Consider the following 13,489-nt stretch of genomic DNA (forward strand, 5'->3'; position numbering starts at 1 on the left):
ATTACCCTTTTGAGGGTACCTTTACAACACCATTGACTTAGGGCCACAGAGGTCAACTCATTTGATGCTTGGCATTTATTCTGACTAGAAACTCCTTGAATTATTTGCTATCGAATGGCAGACCATTGTCAGATTTTGGAATGGCTGGGATACCCCACACTGCAAATATGTCTTCCAGCCACTCGATGACCTTGTTATGGTTTGTTGATGATAACTCCTCTACTAGAGAAAAGTATGAATATTCATCAATGACTACCATGAGAAGATGTCCATTTTCTAGGGGCCCAAAGAAATGAACTTCAACTCTTTCCCAAGTATTTTCAGGAGGGGCAGACATTGTCAATGGAAGCTATATCACTTTGGGGTAAAGGCAGCTGCAAAGTTGGCACACTTTTAGTTCCCTCTCAACTCACTCATCTTGCCGCATGAACCACACTCGGTCTCTGAGGACTCTTTTGGTGGCTACAATGCCACGATGTCCTTCATAGGCTGGTTCAGTGACTTGCCGTCTTAGGCTTTCAGGTATGATGATTCTCGAGGCTCTCAAAACAACATCTTTCCTGGTAACAGACAGTTCACCCAGTACATTTGTGAGTTTATGAAATTCTACATCATCAGCTAAAGGTCGAGCATTCTTCTTCCACAATTGAGTTGAAGTTATGTCTTTGAGGATAAGCATGTTCTTATCAGCATTAGTAGCAGCAATATTCTGTTCAATGGATAGGGTTGCTACAGTGCTGAGCCTTATAATGATATTAATGTACTCCTTAGTCATTTTGGATTTCGATTTGTGACAATGTAGTGGTACTCATGAAAAGTAATCATCAGGGTTCTGATGTTTACCAGGCTTGTGTACAATTGCATATTCTTACTCTTGCAGTCACAACCCCCACCTCTCAATGTAAGGAGACATCCTGGCTTTCAGGTTTCTAAAAATAGTGAGGAGCACTGGTTGGTCTTTAATGATAGTGTCACGTTTTCCGTAAAGAAACACATGAAAATGGTCACAGGCCCACACTACAGCCAGACTCTCCATCTCCGGCTGAGAATAGCACATTCTGTGTCAGACGGGCTTTGACTGTCATAGGCCACAGTGCATCTTTGAGCATTCAGATGACTATTATGTTGAGCAAGGACTACCCACAGCCCCACTGGGCTCACATCCACTGTGATCTCAGTATGTGACTTGGGGTCAAAATAGACCACCTCAGTTGCATTCTCAATTGCATGTTTTATTCCTTTGAAGCTTTGATCATATTCAGCAGACCACTGGAAAGAGACAATTGATTTTTTCAAGTCTCTCAAAGGAGCACTCATAGTAGCAAAGTCACAAATGTACTGTGTGCAATAACTAGCCATACCTAAGAAGAAGTTCATCATGGTCACATCTTGTGGGGGGCAAGCAGCTAACAGTGCATGCAATTTATCTGGGTCAGGAGTCATTTCACCATCAGAAAAAATGTGCCTAAATAATTTAAGTTTGGTTTATGAAACTCACACTTTGCTGCATTCAGAGTTAAACCTGCATCAGCAATTAACTGGCATATTTGTATAAGAGCTTTGTGATGCTCCTTTTACGCTTCCCAAATACCAATATTTCATCAATGTAATTAAAAACATGCATGCATCCTGAAATATTTCTGCAGCTGAGGACACTCCAAAACTCAAACTTCTGTATCTGAACAAACCAACAAAAAAGTAAAAAAACTTGTGATGTACCTATAATTCTTCTCCAGCTCGACTTGATGGCATCCCTTGTTAAGGTCCGACCAGAGATGAGTTTGGCACCGTCCAGTTGCATGTCCTCTACGTATGGCCCAGTATGTCTTTCTCTCTCGATTGGTTTGTTGGCCTGGCGAATATCAATGCAGATGCATACTGCACCTCTACTGTCCTTTTTCAGCACCACTGCTATGGGTGAGACCCAAGGCATAGGACTGGTGGAGTGCTCATTTATGTCATGCTTCAACAGCGATTTTAGTTCTTTCTCAACAGCTTCTTGCAAGTGAAAAGCAACTCTGCAGTGCCATTGAGCAACAGGTCGAATGTCCTCATTGATATGAAGTTGCACTTTAAGTGTCTTGAGCTTTCCTAGGCCATGAAACAACAAAAGGAACTGACCCACAATTTCAAACTGAGTGTGGATTTTGTAATTGAGATATATTAGTCCCATGTCAGCAACAGAATCAAAACTGAGTAAGCATGCACTGGACGAAGTTCATAGATGAACGTGAATTGGTGCTTGCACAGATACTGCTTTATTTTGCATTGCTGCTGTGACTGACACTTGACTCTGCATTGGTTTAGAAGCATTCTACATGTATATATTTCTGTTTGATGGATTGAGACATGGTACAGGGGACAGGCTACTGAAATTGTCGACTGGCATGTTAATCGATGTACCACTGTCTATATAAAAGGTTATGGGGTGACCGCTGACACTTATTGTAATCTTGGGACAGTTTATAAATGAATTCAGATGTTTTGTTTAGTGGTTTGCCTTTGTCTTTGGATCTTCCCTGCAAGCAACAAACCTTACGTGTGCCTGTCATTCCTCGGTTGATGCCATCATGGCACATCCATCTTCTTCACTAATGACAGATAATGATGTTGAAGAGCCTTTGTAGGAAGAATGTGATGACAATCGACTTTGTCTGGTTTCTACTTGTCGTAACTGATGTTACTTTTTGGCTTTTTGGCTTTAAAGAGAATGCTTCCGAAACCTTTTGGCTCCATCTCCTCTTCTTGCTGTGATGTATTTGGTTTCTCTTTTGCTTTGCAGACCATTATTAAGTGGTTTTCTTTCCCATAGCCTTGGCAGCTCTGTCCCATGGTTGGACATTAAACTTTATGGGGCAATGAAAACCAACATCGGAAACACAACTTTTTCTTCTCTGTAGACATTGACTTGCATGCATCTACCTTGTGATTGTGCCTGCTTTTCATGATCAATGTTGATTGCCCTTGGGCTATTCCAGCTTCCATTTCAGCTGCCTGTCGATCTGCAAGTTCTTCTGCCATCGCTGCCATTAGCACTTTCTTAAAATTGAATGTCTCTCTCAACATGCATCTTCTGACCAGTCTGAAAGACGACCATCGATGACTCTCAGGTGCATGGCTTCATCATGAATTCACTGAACTTGCAGGGTTTGATAAGCACATCAAGTCTCTCAAGAAACTCATCCATCGTTTTACCAGCTTGCTGTCATACTTGATTTAAAATGAACGTCATGATCCATACAGTCCACCTGATGCCAATATTCTGCTTCTTCACCATGTCGAATGGTGGTGGTGGTTTCAGAAACACAGCTGCATCATATTTCACGGTCTTTACTGCTGCCACTGAAAGCATATGCTGTTCAGACGATTCTCATTGTTCACCCATGACTGTCACTTCTGCAATGACTGACCATGTGCTTGCGCTTAGGTTGTCACTCCCGATCAGAGGTCATAAGGCTTCATCTTCTTTCTTGAGGGTAAGGAATGGTTTTGTTTTTCGCACTTGGTCATCACTGCCTTTAGCTTTTTGCATGGTACCTGGTCGTGGCTGCCATTAGTGTTTCACTTTCTATCAATGATGGCTCTCTGTTGTGATGCAGCGCAATATCTTTTCTTTTAGCCTTACCAGCAGACTCTGGAAGGCTTGTCGAATGTGCCCCTCTGTAGGGTCTTCAGTTTCTTCAACGGCCGTGTCTGGGCGAAAATGGGGCTTTGACTCCACATACGCCAACTTCAGACTGCTTTGCGTCGACTTGGGGCACATGTGGCACGCATGAGCAGTAATGTTGCAAACTCTCAAGGAGAGAAGTTTAATTTCTTTGGAGCACATATCCACCACTCATCGCTAGATGTAGCGTCCTCTCCAGCCCAGGAGCATACAAATGATTCTGACACACATGGAGCTCTGTAATAAACATCTTCATTCCTCAGCATACGATTGTACACTGCAAACTGTACACGCATTACGTCATAACTTACAAAAACACACCTTAACATCTCCCAGCAAGTTACGTAATTCCGCTCTTGAGTCTGCCCAGAATCTCAAGGGATCTAACGCACATAGTCTACACTACAGGAATGCATGTCTTCTCAGAACTCATAAGCTGATGTTTGGAGAAAAATTGCTGAATTTCCAAAATATACTTAAAAATGATCTTTGGTGATAAATCATGTGGGTAGACGTTACTGATATGATTATGTTTGTGCCAGGGGCACTGCAGCTGTAGCTGACATGTATTACTTACATGCAATATATAAAAGTAGCAGTGTTCTGAGTCAATCACACATCTCCAGGGAACAAATATGGGTTGGTATATTGTTACAGTAATGATGTGTTAATCAAGTATACTTTAAGTCTTTACAACAGTGTCCAAAACCCTGCTACCTATATTATATTGTATTGTATTGTATTGTAATTGCATTTATATAGCGCTTAATACCCCTGAAGAGTCAGTCAGTTATTTGGATTTGGAATGATAGCAGAAGGATAGAGTAGGACAAAGGTTTGCATTTATTTATCGCTCGCTTGTTGACGCATGCTATTCAGGGAGTCCATAAAGGATTAGTGGTGAATTAAATCCAAAGCTGCAATGTGACACCAGAGCACTATCAAGCAGTTGATGCAACAAGTAGAAATTATTGTAATAAAGAAATGGTCAAGGGGTTCATTTGACTGCTTCGTGGTTTATTGTCAATGTCTGCAGTTTTTCATACAAGTACGTACAAACAGCCAACAACCAACACATGTTTCGTCTGATGCAGAATTTTTCAAGACTTAACATAAGTCAACCTAATCTCCTGAAAGTGTTGAATGAGAATATGTCATAGTATCACCAAGTGCATGTACTGGCCCCTGGGGTGGAAGGGAGGTGTTACATGTTTGTAACACCCCCAGGAGCTGGTAAGTGCACCTAGAGCTTATTGTGGTTTCTGGGCCCATACTCATGAGGGATTGACTACACTTGCTTCTAATAGGATATGTTTAGGGGATTAACCATGGCAATATTTTCACATTGGTTGTTTCAACATACTCTGATTTTCATGACCGTATTTTTGGGGTATACTACAACATATTCACATTCAACATTTTCGGGAGATTATATTGACTGATTGTAAGCTTTGAAAAACATATGTTGGCTATTGTATGTTTGTACTTGTATGAAAACTTGAAACATTGACAATAAACCTGGAAAATGCCACATGAACACCTGGACTATTTGCTTATTCCAATGATTGCTACTTGTTGCATCAACTGCTTGATAGTGCTCCGGTGTCACTTTGCAGTTATGTATTACCTACGTATAAGCATTCCAAATTCATAACCCTTTTTTTACTTTACTCTTGGCAATCCTCCTGATGCACTGAGGTGATCACTTCTAGTAATCTTTGACATGGTGGTTACTAATGTAATCTTGTCTGACGTAGTCATAATTACAAGACTTATAATATTAGTACCTTGCGATGGTTTTTGTTTCACATAAGTAGCTCATATTACTGAAAGGATTGGAGAACCCTGTCCTGGAACCATATGACAGACCCCCCAGGATATAGAGGCATGGATTAGCAAATTTAGCGGCACAAAAATGGAAATTTAGCGGCACAAAATTGGAAATTTAGCTGCAATTTTGCGGCATTTTATTTGGCCATTTTTCCTACAACAAACACAGATATCTTAGGTTTTTTAGTTATTTAACAACATGAAGCTATGTATGTATACTAATGTAAGCATTCCTCCATAGAAACACTCTTGATTGTGGGTTTAAGTAATTCCTTTTCCTACAGCTTGAGGCCCGCATAAGGCTCGAGTGCCCCCTTCTACATGGGCATGCCATCAATATTTATATATAGGTACCCACCCTCACGTGTCCGCGCTCGTCAAACCGGGCGCCTTGGAGTACAGTACTCGAGGTGCTACAAAGCAAAAATACTTTATGGCCGCGACACGTCGCACATCTTATTAAAGAATTGGAAACCTAAAATGTTGTGCATTTACTTTGAGACTGCCATTGCAGGTTGTGTGTTAATCAATGGATATTTTGCCTGTATGATTCGAACATAAAATATCTTTCTGATAGAAACAGGTTCAAAATCTGTCTGTACATCTTGTGAAGGACAACAATTTAGTGAGTGAACAGCCAACAGAAATGGGCTCCTATCCCAATGTCCAGTAAGCTTTTGCAAATTCTGAGAGAAATGCCTCAAACTATAATTTACAATGAAAGGTCTAACTCCTTATAGGAAATACAGAAACAAAAATACGTTTGCACTCTATTTTTGAAGCACGTTTTCTTAAGATATCTACGGATGGGCTCGGGTGTCATAACTTTCCTTCCGGTCTGTTTCCGATGAAATTCGGAGTTTTCCGTGTTTTGGCTTGCCTGGAAACATGGAGCCACGTTTGCCCTCGCAGTTTCTCGTGAGCAGTGCACCCGAGCATCACGCGGGCTCTGGCCTCTCTAGGGCAGAGGCCAAGACTCGCCTCCAGGGTGGGCACACTCTGCCCATTCTCACACCTCGGAGCGCACGGCCCAGGATGTGCTGCCAGGCTCCGCGCAAAGCAACGCCCCAGACCAGATGTGCGGAGAGCGTGGGGCCAGCCTTTATGGAATAATACTTAATCTTCTTTTTTTGTACGAAGATGCTCATTTCGCACTCCTGCTGTTCCCAGGCACTGAAAATAACCACCCCTATTACGGAATGTTTACTAACATTGCATGGGTGAAAGGCCGAGTCTGAGTTACTCCTCCCCCCCCTTTCAGAGAATAAATAACACCCATCTCAAGAGATGTGCTGAGCAGAGGGACATTCACTAAATTGTAAATCGCCCTTTCTTTCGACCCTCGGCTCCAGGGGAGAGGGCGGGGCCTCACCCCAGTCACCGGGAGGGTCTCCAGCGGGGAGCCAGATGCGGGATGGGCACTTCAAAGCCTTCAAAGCCCATCGCAGTGAGCTGCTAATGCCCCATTAAGCCCTGAAAGGTATTCTTTCGTGCTTCTGTGTCCTTCCCGCCCGCCCCAATAAACAACGCAAGTCAGACCCCCTCCGGATATAGGCGGCTTTTGTAAAAATACAGCGATTCCTACAAAAGTGCCGATTTCGCGGGCACTTCTGTAAAAATCACGGCATTTTTACTAAAGTGCCGATTTCGCGGCAAATCGCGAAATCGCGATATCCTGGAGGGTCTGCATATGAGGCCTAGGATGGCAACCAAAGCTATTTGCTTCCAGATTTGATGGTAGTGATTAACTTCATATGGTAGAATGCAGCACACATAGAAGTTGCAAATTGCTATTTTGGATTGTTTGTGTGCAGTGTTTGTTCCTGCCCATAAACAATCATTCCCTCAACGCAGGCACCCTTGCACTATGGTGTAAGGGTATCTGTGTTGGTGCTATGCAGCTGAAATTAGCACCAGTGCAGGGAGAAATGTAGGGGTGAACTGTATTACTATAAATACAGCACTTCCCTGCATTTCTAAAGTGACGGAGTTCAGCGCTATCAATTTTGGAGCTAACCCGCGCTCAGTCACTTTCTTATACATATGCCCAGAGTGCCTTTAGTATGTCACTTATATATTCTAAGCTAAATGAAGAAAATATAGGATGTTTGCCTATTTTTTAGCACTTAGCTAGATCGTACTTGAAAACAGGGCCAGAAATGGCATGCTGCACTGCTAAACAAATACAGGGTGGCCACATGGTAGCACCTGTATTCGGGTCTGGGTAACCAAGTGTCAGATCTTGAGAACAATTGAGACCTTCCCATACACAGACACTGTCAAAACTAGGATTGTATTGTGCGAAATGCAATTTTCTCTTAGACGGGATTCACTTCTGGGGAGGTCCTAACAATGAATTCCTGGACAGAAAGGCCCTAGACCTCTATGCTTGAATCAGAGACGTATGTGCCATTGCTTTGCACCTTTACTATATGCAGCTACTTAAAATGGTGGCCAATAAATCAAGATCAGATTTTCAGTTAAAAATCCAACCAGCCAACAGACACAAGTGGCACATTAAGAGTTCTCCTGTGCTCCAAATGGCCCAACTATCCCCACAGATCATTGTGCTAATAAAACGCGTTTGCTATGCACATTTGGAGGATCATATAATGGTTATTAAGTCTATGCAATCATGCACTATTTCATGAATAAAATAAAATATCTTTTTAGCACTGGGGAATCTCACCCTACAGTGGGTCATGTATGACAACAAGCATCAGTCAAAATGAATAAGCAGGCATGCACATGTGATTGTGACAACTAGGCCCAGATTTACTGATATTTGATAACGCGCAATGCAGCAAGATAGGTTGCTGCACTGCATCAAATGGAGAGAGAAAGCATAATTACTAAAATATGAGCATTCCTGATCTCTCTCTGTGCTGGTGCACTTGTGGCTGCCAAGCGCCAACGTAGGCATTCTTGCACCTTGGTATTGTGGTGCCTATCGTTGCTCCAGATTTTCTATGACACACATTGTGGCTCTGAGTGGCGTAGTAAATCTAACTTAAGGGCTTGTGTTGCCTTGCATCGCCTTGAGTGATGCAAGAGCAATGCAATCCCTTGATAAAGGACGGGGCACGGGGCTAGGGACTCTGGACTCTTATCACCACCCATTGTGCGCTATGACAGAGAGGAGTTGCTTGCTCTGTGTCCTGAGTCCTCCCGCAGTGCATGCACTCCATGGAGGTGCTATCACTACATGCTTGCCCTCTATGCACCTTTAAACCCCTCAATCCAGTGCGGGTAGTGCCTGCAAATAGACAGGCCAAGGCAGGATTGATTAATTGCCGCTCTCTCGGTGGTCACAGTCTTCAAATCTACCATCTACTCGAAGACAAGGAATTTGATATACTGTTCTGTACCGAGACGTGGCTGGGAGAACTCTCTGATCCTGACATCATAGAGGCTTTGCCCCCTGGCTATTCCCTTGCTAGACTGGATAGGAAGGGTGGCAGGGGGGGGGGCCTTCCTATTGCTACCAGAGCTGCAATACAATGTACCCTACTGCCTCTGAATATTGATCATTGTGAAGCTGGTGCTTTCACGATAAATATGGGACCACAAACCTCCCTTTCTGGCATCCTTGTGTACAGACCTCCGGGCAGGATGCATGATTTTATTGCCAACCTGTTGGAGGTCACTGCTCACCATGCGATCAGGAAAAAGAGCTTCCTTGTGCTTGGCGATCTAAATGCCCACTTTGATGACCCTTTAGACAGGGAGGCGAGCGACATTAGGTCCGCACTCCATTCTCTACAGCTTGATCTTATAAATCATGACCCCACTCACAGACTAGGGCATCTCCTGGATCCCATCTTTGGTAACCTCTCTAGAGTACAATCCTCTACACCGATCCCGGTCCCTTGGTCCGATCATTTTGTCATTCCTTTTGCCATCCAGTCTTCCGAGGATGTCTCTAAGAAAGAGTCTGAGCAGCGTTACCCGCGGCGTAAATGGAAGTCCTTCTCTCAGGCTACCTTCAATGAACATCTCACAATGGGTGGTCCGCTAGGAGGGACAGACTGTGAAACTGCATACAGTCACCTACAATCCCGCATTTTAGGCGCCCTTGATAAAACCGCCCCCATCCGAAATGGCAGCAATCCAAAAAATTTGAGGAAAACCTCTTCATGGTACACTCCTGAACTCCAAACGCTCAAATCTTCCTGTAAAAAGCTGGAGCGTGCATGGCGTGCTAACTTTTGCCCTATGATTAAAACAAAATATAAAAAAATGCAGAGGGAATACTATAGAGAAGTTCGCATCTCTAAAGCCGCCCACTATAAAAATCGGATTGATGCGGCAGAGAACTCCTCGAAGGAGCTTTTTAAAATCTTTAAGGAGATTTCTGTACTCTCGACTGATAATAGGTCCTCCAATGACTCAGTAGATACCTGCAATCGGATTGCGAGATACTTCTCGGGAAAGATCTCGGATATCTATGCTAGCTTCTCTGGAAACCTCACCGCCACCTATGATCTCTTGGAAAACAGTGAGGCCAGCCCCACGGAGTTATGTCTCCACAGCTTCCTGGTCCCTCCACCTGATATACTGGTAAAGGTTTGCCAAAGTGTCAAATCAGGCTCTCCTCGAGATCCTGCCCCTCCTAAAGTTCTGACTGCTAGTTTGGAAGTACTCGAGCCCCATTTTAGGCACATCATTCAACTCTCGTTCTCTTCGGCCTCTCTCCCGAAAGACTGGAAGAAGGCTATAGTGCTGCCTATAAAAAAGAAACCGAATGTCAGTCAGGATACCCTAGAGAACCTAAGACCTATTTCCCTCCTGCCCTTCCTTGCAAAAGTGACCGAAAAACTAGCTAATATACAGCTCATGGAGCACCTAGAGGCAAAAAAAAGCTCTTCACAGCTCCCAATCGGGCTTTCGGAAGAACTATTCGACCGAGACGGCCCTCCTGCGAGCGACCGAAACACTGCGGATGGGTGCAGATGAAGGGCACACTATGGCTCTCATTATGCTGGACCTCAGCGCTGCGTTTGACACTGTGGCTCATCCCATCTTGCTACAGTGTCTGAGCAGTGCTGGGGTCACCAAGGCGGCATTGGGCTGGCTCAAGGCCTTCCTCTCTGACCGCAGTTTTCAGGTCCAGAGTGGCTTGTTTCTCTCTGACAGCATAGCCTTAGAACAGGGGGTGCCTCAGGGCTCTGCCCTGAGCCCCACCCTGTTCAACCTTTACATGGCTCCATTAGCAGAGGTGTTCCAATCATACAGCATAGAATAGGTATCATATGCCGATGATACTCAACTGCTCATTTCCCTATCACAGGCACCCACTTTGGCAGCGGCTAACTTCAAAACCTGCATGCAGGCGCTTGCTGGCTGGATGGACCAACACTGCCTGGAGCTTAATGGCTCCAAAACTGAGGTCCTAGTGATCGGGGGAAAGGATGCCAGCTGGACTCAGGATTGGTGGCCTCCTTGCCTTGGCCCTACACCTATCCCTGGCAGGGAGGCAAAAAATCTGGGAGTATGGGTGGACCCGAAACTGTCTTTTGAAAGCCATGTCAACAAAGTAGCAGGGAAGTGCTTTGGAATAATGAAGACCCTAAACCGCACTTTGGACCTTCTGCCCTTGGAGGCTAGAAAGACCATGACCGAAGCTCTAGTTACCTCCCGCATAGATTATGCGAATGTACTGCTACTGGGGACCACTGAGAAAAACATGAGGCGGCTCCAGGTGCTACAAAATACTGCAGCCCGACTAGTTCTCAGACTCCCCAAAAGAACGGCATCTAAACCCACTTTGTCTGCCCTTCACTGGCTTCCTATAAAAAAAAGGATCCTATTCAAGGCACTCTTAATCTGCCACAGGATTACCGCTTCTAAAGCCCCTGAATATTTGAAGGACTTAGCTATCCCCTATCAACCCAATAGAGCACTTCGCTCCATGGGCATGGGCCTTCTAAAAGTTCCCCGCATTAAGAAGGCCAGAATGGGTGGTCGCTCCTTCCGAGTGCTGGCAGCCAACCAGTGGAATACTCTTCCCTATGAAATTAGGCAGGCCAAGACTGAAACGGTATTTAGGAAGCTACTAAAAACACACTTGTTCATCCAGTAGCCTCGGATACTGCCTGCTCCGTCACTCTCTCCACAGCGCGGGGACACGCCGGGATGGCGTCTCCATTGCGCTTTATAAGCCCTTTATTATTATTATTATTATCATTGCCTGATTTCCAAGAGACCCACAACAAGAGGTCATTGGTGTGAAGTTTCTGCATGGAGACCATGTATGAAGCAAAAGGTTATAGACAGTTGATGTCAAGCATTGTGTATTCCCTTGAAGCAATGAGTAGGTAGACAAGTGCAGGACACAGCCAAGCAGAAAAGAGATTTTGGCACAGCTGGTCATCACCAATTTTTTAAGTGTACCTTTGTCATGACAAACGTGGGCCATGCCCCCTCTTGTAAACTATATTTATTATTGTCAGAAATGCCCACTTAATTCCTCATGGAATCCAACTACTGCATGTATTTGTTGAGAGATGGCAACATTGTTCTAATGCAAGATTTGTCAATTCTGACCCACATTGTGCCTGTGTTTGGAGTGTCTAGCAGTGGCAGCTGGCACGGATCAGGGATGGCGGGGCAGGGGTGGTTGGGTGTGTCGAAAAATAAAAATAAACTTATCTCACCACCTCGTCTCTCCTCCGTTGTCTCTCCATGGCTGGAATGGAAGCAGGAAGCACAGACGCTCCCCTAGCCAATCACAATCCTGCTGAGAGAGGCAATGTGATTGGTCTGAGCGCCATGATTCAGTGCTCAGACAGGGACTATGGGCCTGTGCATGTTCTCCACCCAAACTGTAATACAGCCTGGTGAAGAACATGCTTTGACTGTTGACTGTTTGGCCGGCCCAAGATGGCCAACCAAACCGACACACACACTTACAGAGCCAGCCACGGCCGGTAGTGAGAGTACCTGCAGGGCGGTGACGTGGGGAGGGGTAGGGGCAGGGTGGAGGGTAGTAATGTATGGATTACAGAGGTTTACAGGTAAGTAAACATTTAAATAAAGAAAACGAATTTTGTTGCGGGCACTGCATCCCATTTGGGGTGCAGTGCACTCAACGAAATTCGTTTTATTTATTTAAATGTTTACTTACCTGGGAAGCTCCATAATCCATACATTACTACCCCCCGCCCTGCCCCTCCCTTTCCCCACGTCACCGCCCTGAAGGTACTCCCACTGCCAGCCGCGGCTGTTACAGAGTGCCCACCACCCTCCCCCTGGTACTCTGTGAGCAGAGCAGCTGCACCCCACAAAACTGCCTCAGCATGGAAAAATAAAATACTAATAACATCAAGTTATTATCATTTTACTTTTCCTTTTTTTACACTGCTGAAAAGCAGTGGGGCGATGGTCCTCCGCCTTAGTCGGAGGATCCGCAACTGGTGTCTATGTAATAGGTGACAGTTTTAGCAGGGGTACTTCCTCTACTATGGCGGAGGAGCATCGCCCCACTTTTCCAGAGGGAAACGAAAAATAAAATGATCTTGTTGCAGATAATTTTATTTTTCATCATGCAGCTGAGTCTTGGGGGGGGGCGGGGCCACAGCACAGCAGCAGGGAAGGAGTGGTGGGCCCTACTGTCAGTTCGCATGAGGGTTTGGCCAGCCGTCTCAGTCCGGCCAAACCCTCATGCGCACTGACATCTCTCCAACCCATCTGTATCGGTGGGTGGAGAGATCAGCAGGCATGGGCACTAAGCTCCTGATGGAGTGCAAAACCAGTACGCTCCGCCCAATCCCTACGCTGCTCTCATGGTGAGAGCAGTGTTGGGATGGGCTGCAGGGGAAGCTGGGAGCTTCAGCCTGTGCCAGGAAGAGAAGCCTGGGGAGCAGCGCAGCGTGGAAGACCGGTAGGTACGTTTTCTTTTTCTTTTTTTTAAATAAAGTTTTATTGAAAACAACAGTGATCTACTTGTACAAGTTACAGTCTTGATATCACTTCGTTACATACAATAGATAA

Source organism: Lissotriton vulgaris, chromosome 6 (genome assembly GCF_964263255.1).
Source record: "Lissotriton vulgaris chromosome 6, aLisVul1.2, whole genome shotgun sequence".
Taxonomy (NCBI): Eukaryota; Metazoa; Chordata; class Amphibia; order Caudata; family Salamandridae; genus Lissotriton; species Lissotriton vulgaris.